This window comes from Elephantulus edwardii, unplaced genomic scaffold (assembly GCF_000299155.1).
Source record: "Elephantulus edwardii isolate Elephantulus edwardi_28Jun2011 unplaced genomic scaffold, EleEdw1.0 scaffold00259, whole genome shotgun sequence".
NCBI lineage: Eukaryota > Metazoa > Chordata > Mammalia > Macroscelidea > Macroscelididae > Elephantulus > Elephantulus edwardii.
Window position 1 is genome coordinate 3,810,300 of NW_006400009.1, and position 6,890 is coordinate 3,817,189.

Here is a 6,890-nt window from a genome sequence, read left to right on the forward strand (position 1 = left end):
TGAAATACAGGGCCAGTTTATAGGCCTCCTGATGGCTGAGAGAGTTAGGAAATGGAGGCCTAAGATTATATACAGGATATTCTTGTCAGAGCTGACGTTAGAACCTCAACCTTCTGACATAGGCAGAGCACAAAAGATTTCATCTTCCAGTTATCTCCCTAGTTTTTGTGACTGTACTTATAACACTTGTTAATGTGAGAGTTTCATTTGGGGTCCATATCCAGAGAGACCCTCAAAAGGACTTGTTCCTTTAGGAGAACAGAGGGAGCGGAAGCAAATATTGAAAAGATTTGGTTCAGACTCTGGAGCTTGGCCCGCTACACGTCCCGCAGGTCAGTGGGGCTGAGACCACAGAGCCACCTGGTGGGAGGGGTTTCGGTTGTTGGATTTCTCACTAGCTTATGCACTTTGGAAAATTCTTTCCACCCAAGCCTGGGGGAAGACAAGGTGCAATACGACCTAAGAATTTCTCCAGTTCACAAACCTTCTCCAGAGGCACATGGTCACAGTAAGTGGCAGGGAACTATGATTTACCCAGACCAGGTCCCACGAGCCATTTCCCATCAGAGAGCTGGGAAACAACCCTGCTTTGTCATTTTCCCAGATTGGGAACTTCAGCTTCGTTTTGCAGTAAGTTCTTCTAGGATATATTCAGAGGAGACTCTTTCTTACTTGATTTGGAAGCCTCGAGATCAAAAGAGAACAGGAATCCTTACTTCTGTACCCCAGTTATCCTGTAACTTAAGAGGGAAACTCACAATATCCAAACCCCTAGATTTCAGTGTTTAACAGAATAACATTGACACCTAGTCACTGGGCCTGAGGAACATAATCATGGCTCTCAGATTTAGAAGGGTTAATTTTAAGGCACCCCAAGCAATTTGGGGAACAGGAAGCCTTTGGACTTGAATTGTATTCAAGAAGCACATTTACTCTTTTAATCTGGACTTCTGGGGGTATCTGTAAATCAAGACCTAGGCCACAGGACAAATGACAGGGAAAAATGTGGATTCTAGGTTCCTCATTTGCACTTCTACAGAGTCCCACAAAGAGTACTGGGACTCAGTGAATGGTCTCCCAGTTTTGAATGTGGCTGCTCTGGGGTCTCCCCATCTGCATAGGCCGCACACTTTGCAGAGAAGAAGGATTTCCGACATTCTAAGGAGTGAAATGACTGATGACCAAGAAAACATCCTCAGCTCATAGTTTTCAATTAGAAAATAATGCAAATGTTCAACAGTAGGAAAAACTGGTTAATTTTGTGGCCCTAAAATGGAATATAAATTAATGATAAAATATTATTCCTAAAAAATATTATTCTTGAGAAATATAAAATTTTTATTTTATACTGGTTTACTTACAAAATTCATAAGCATTATTATTTACAGCAGATCTTCCCATTTCCTTAACCCACCCCTCCTGAACAAAGCAGATTACAAAATGGCATTTTCAGGATGAATGTTAACAAAGATATGAAAATATTTGCTGTCATGTAATCCAAAAATATGGTGATCTTTGTTTGCCTTCTTGTGTTTTTCTGTATTTCTTGTCTGCAATTAAAAAGTGTCTGTCACCAGAAAGAATTCATAAAAAGTGGTTTTTATAATAATTTCAAAAGGAAATTTAACTCAACTTTTTTAAGTGGAATAATGTTCATTCAGGAAGTTGAGATCTCAAGATAAACAAGCAAGTGCCTTGAAAGTCTATGATCTCTGTTGCTTCTGGTATATTTAAAACTACCAGAGAGAGCAGAAAGGAACTCTGCAGCACAGCGGTTAAGTGCTTGGCTGCTAAGCAAAAGTTCAGTTCAAACCCACCAGTAGCTCTGAGGGAGAAAAGGCCACGCAATTAGCTCCTGTAAAACCTACAGTTTAGGCTCCACTGTACCTATGCAGGGCGTCTATGAGTTGGAAAGAACTTGATAGTCAACAACAACACAGACCCCAAAACAACGAGAAATTCACAAAATGCATAAAATGTAAGGGAACAGAAAATGTTCTACCTTCCTCCTAAGGAAGGTAAAAATACTCTAAAGTCAGAGGTAGAGAAAGAGAGTGTGCATGATATGAGTACGGTGGTAAAGGAAAGAGAATGAGAGACATTCTGAGCCCTGGAACTGAAAAGAAATAGATAACCAAAATTACAGACTTTCCCCTGGAGCTAAACAAACAAACAACAAAAACAACAAAAAACCCACTATCTGGTATAAATATAGGTGACAAGCTACCCATCATGAAACACTGAGTAAAAGAATAAATTCTATTTGCTCTCTTTATTTCTGAGTTTCCGCTCAGCACAAATACCTTTGATATTTCACCCAGGACCTTGCTGACTACCCAGCTAGTGTTAGGAGAGAGTCTCAGAAACAAAAGTCCTCCCCCGCAGGCCCATTCAAATTGTCAAGAATAAGCCTTCCTCTTCTTTGTTGTTTTTGTGGGTTTTGGTATTTGAGTTTTATTCCTGTCAGTGTATATCTGAGGTGTTCGCTAATAAAACCCAGTACAAGGGGAGTTCTTTTAAAAGTAGAATCTAGGAAGACACAATTGTAACCCCCAGTTTTACTGCTTGCAAGTCCCCTCATCTTCATCCATCTTCTTTCAATGATGATCAGTCACAGCAAGAAATCTTCCCACATGGTCAGAAACGAAAGGCATTTGAGCTTTTCTGCATCCATCATCTTCCTGTCAGGGGTTCATTCCAAAGCATTATACAGTCATTCAAATTCGTTAGTCACAACATCACATGCCTTTCCTTTTGGTTCATCAGTAGCAAGCTGGGTGTCAGTAAGGTGACAGGATATTAAAGCGTCCATGTTTAATAGGGTCTAAGACAGCAGACACACAGTGCAAATCCACAAAACTGCTTTTGCAGAATAAGGACGGTCAATTTCCTTCCCCATGATTAACTGCCTCTGAAACCCACTGGAGGGTCCGTGAAGAGTCAGTTCCTACTTGACTACACAAAACAACAACAATTAGAAATCCCTGAATGGTGCAAACTGGAGGCCACCTGACTGCCTTGTGGAGCACAGTATACTCACAAAAGGGGTCTCCATGAGTCAAATCTAGCCAAGTCAATTGATTAGAGACAGGAAATTCGAAGGGGCAATGGTGGCTCAGTGGTAGAATGCTTGCCCTCCATGCAGGAGCCCCTGGTTCAAATCCTAGAACAATTGAGCACCTACCTATCAGCCTTCAATACTCTACTCCCCTCTAAAATCCAAACTCTCTTGTTGTCCCTTGAATTCAGACTCATGGTGGCCCTTCACTGCATCCCCACGACTGTAAGTCTATAATGGCAGCTCATGGATCACACAAGGAGAGATGGATTTGAACTCAGACCTGTCACATTGTAAATGCATGCTTTTCCCTTTACAACGCCTGCGCTGCGGGAGCCAGCAATCTCCGGCAACTTTCTTACCCATCCTCACTGCTTTGTAGAATGGCCACCATTCATATGCAGAGAAAGGTGCCTTCTCCTTCGCTCCTCTGTAAGCAGGAGCGTCACATTTCTCAGCCCTAACCCTGAATGAAAAAAGGAAATGTTTGACTTGCAAAGACCTTCCTTAAAATGATAAAGCACATAGCCTGGCTCCTGCTGATTTGGGAAGGAAGAATCCTGTTTCTCAGGAGACTACTTAAAAAAAACACACCCAAAAACCAGCTTGTGATGAGGTCAAAGCTTCAAAAGGGAATTTCAAAGAAAGAGTGTTTATTTTGGAGGACAAAAGAAGAGAAGACAGGATCTTGAAGAAAATTTCTAGCCCCAAATCATAAACCATTCATAGTCTTCATTGCTAACAAAAGACCTCAGTCCCAGATACCATTGTTTGGTGGGGGCAGAGGGAGAGGAAGTGAAAGCTAGGACCAGAGGAGAGGCTTATAAGAAGGTTTAAAGACCTTTGGGTGGAAACAGATCTCTAAGCCTCCTCAAGGAAGGAAGAGCTCCCGATGACCCACAGACAGTATGGTGGGATATGTGAATAGAGAGCTGGTGGGATGTGGCTAGGAAAAAATCTTATACCCAAACTCACCCTCCCAGCTGGTGGACTCAAACCGAGTGCCTTTGAAGTGGTAGCGCAACTCCTTGCCACTAAGCCCCCAGAGGCTTGGGCAGCTGAAATAGCTCAGTTGGGAGAGTGAGACTGAAGATCTAAAGGTCCCTAGTTTGATTCCCAGGTTTGGCCAGTTGCCTCTGAGACTGAGTACTTATGGAGACATATGATTGGACTCAATGACTTTGAGAAAGTGCTTTGATATTTTGTGTGCTTCCATTTCTTTGCTGTTGTGAATAATGTTGCAATAAATGTGGATGTGCATACATCTATTTACATCTCATCTCTTTTCTTTAAGGTATATTTCTAGTAGTAGAATAGCTAGATCAAATGGTATTTCTCTTTTCTGTCTTCTAAGGAAGTACCAGACTGCCTTCCGTATGGGTTGTACCATTTTATACTCCCATCAGCAGTACATGAGGGTTCCAATCTCTCACTGGCATTTATTAATTGTGCTGTTTAACGTAGCCATTGTTTCTGGGGCCCTTGGTACTTCTTAATCAGGAGCTTCTTACAATCTGAGCATTTAGAAAGAGATCAGTTGACTCAGTCAGTGCTCCTAGTCCAAGGACAAAGGGAAATGGACACATTCCACATTTTGCTTAGAAAGACTATCAGAGAGGAAGCAGCTAATGCTAACCTGGGACGGAGTGTTTACCGGAAGTTTGCTGTGTCTCATCTGAACTGTTGTTGTTTTGTACCATTGAGTCAGAACTGACTCATAGCTGACCCTCCAGAGGGTTTTCAGAAGCAGTAAACTGCCCATCTTTCTCCTGCAGAGCAACTGGTTGATTGGAACTTCATGTCTTCAAGTTGGTAGCATAACCACTAAGCCCTCAGAGGCATGGGCAGCCAAAATACCTCAGTTGAGAGAATTAAACTGAAGATCTAAAGGTCTCTGATTTGATCCCAGGTTTATTCAATTGTTTTAGTATTTTAGGGAGCTCTAGTGGCCTAGTCCACAGAGAATTGTGTTGTTAACCCAAAGGTGACACATCTCAGGCAGTTCAAAACCACCATTAACCCCATAAGAGAAAGATAGGCAATTGCCTTTCTTGTCATTTACAGCCTCAGAAACCCATTGGAGGGTCAGCTATGAGTCAGTTCCTATTAGACAGCAATGACTCTGAGATATATATATAGATATAGATATATATACTGAGTACAGTGTACTTTATTGATGGTACATGACGAGATGAGCTCTCCAAGAAAGTCTCCTTTCTCAGGGTGACTGGATGGAAGTTGTGTTAAGGATGTGAGATTCTCAGTGTCGGGGGGATCGAGTTGGGGCAAGGACTCCCCAGAAGCTGAGTCAGTCTCTCTGTCTGTCTCTCTCCTAATGTTATTGCTGGGGCTGGTGGTCCAAGGGCCTCTTATTCATTGTCATACCAGGACATAAGTTTGACAAAGTGGTCTTTCAGGACAATGCTAGCCCCAGCATCAAAGGTGGAAGAATGTGTGTCACTGGTGAAGTCACAGGAGACAAACTGGTCTTCAGTATATCCCAGGATGTCCTTGAGGGGCCCTTTTAATGCCTGCTTTGCTACTTTCTTGATGTCATCATATTTGGCAGCTTTCTCCAGACAGCAGGTCAAATCCACAACTGACATGTTGGGGGTGGGGACATGGAAAGCCATGCCGGAAAGTTTCCCATTCAGTTCAGGGATGACCTTGCCCACGGCCTTGGCAGCACCAGTAGATGTAGGGATGATGTTCTGAGCAGCTCCATGTCCATCACACCACAGCTTTCCAGAGGGGTCATCCACAGTTTTCTGGGTGGCAGTGATGGCATGTGCTGTGGTCATAAGTCCCTCTACAATATCGAAGCTGTCATGGATGACCTTGGCCGGGGGGCGAGCAGTTGGTGGTGCAGGAGGCACTGCTGACAATCTTGAGAGAATTGACATACTTTTCATGGTTCATATCCATCACAAATATGGGGGCATTGGCAAAAGGAGCAGAGATGATTTGGCCCCATCCTTCAAGTGAGCCCTGGCCCTCTCCAAGGCTGTGAAGACACCAGTGGGCTCCACAACATCCTCAGTACCAGCATCACCCACTTGATGTTGGTGAGATCTCACTCCTGGAAGACAGTGATGGCTTTCCCTTTGATGACCAGCTTCCCATTCTCAGCCTTGACAGTGCCATTCAACTTGCTATGCGTGGAATCATACTGGAACATATAGACCTTTTGGTTGAGGTCAATGAAGGGGTCATTAGTGGCAACAATATTCACTTTGCCAGAGTTAAAAGCAGCCCTGATGACCAGGCATCCAATGCACCCAAATCCAAATCTGTTTACTCCGACCTTCCCCATGGCATCTCAGGGATGCACCTGAGGCTGCACGAGAAGAGAGGGCAATCTGTCGATCGACGAGGAGCAGAGAGTTGACCTAGTTATATCTTACGCCTACCAAATCTTCTAGAACTTCTCATTCTAGAACCTTTAAGCACTACTTTTTTGCTTAGCCAAGTAACCTTACTCTACATTTTCATCAGTTCTCTCTCACACATCCTTTTCTTAGACTGTGTTCAAAAGTGCTGACTCTGTAAGGAGGAGTTAGACAGAGTGAATTGGACATCCTTTTCCATCCCTACCCTCCATCACCTGTCATTATTTGCCCTTACTGGATCTAAAGAATTTCTTCTCAGGCATCATGGAGCTCTGATTGCTCCATCAAACCTCAATGCACTTCTTCTGGCCCGATTAATTTCTCACACCCTCAATCTCAGCCTGATAGCCTTGATTCTCTGCTCACTTTAGATTAGTCCAGCTAAGACCAGGCCAGCAGGGCAGCCTCAGCTGTCAAGGTTCTCCATGCTACGGGCTCATGGT

General features: G+C 43.4%; 1 pseudogene; it reads right to left on the bottom strand.

Annotated features, from left to right (window-relative positions):
• Positions 1 to 5,427: 5,427 nt before the first annotated feature.
• On the bottom strand, positions 5,428 to 6,371 carry LOC102859129 (annotated as a pseudogene).
• Between the last annotated feature and the right edge of the window lie 519 nt (positions 6,372 to 6,890).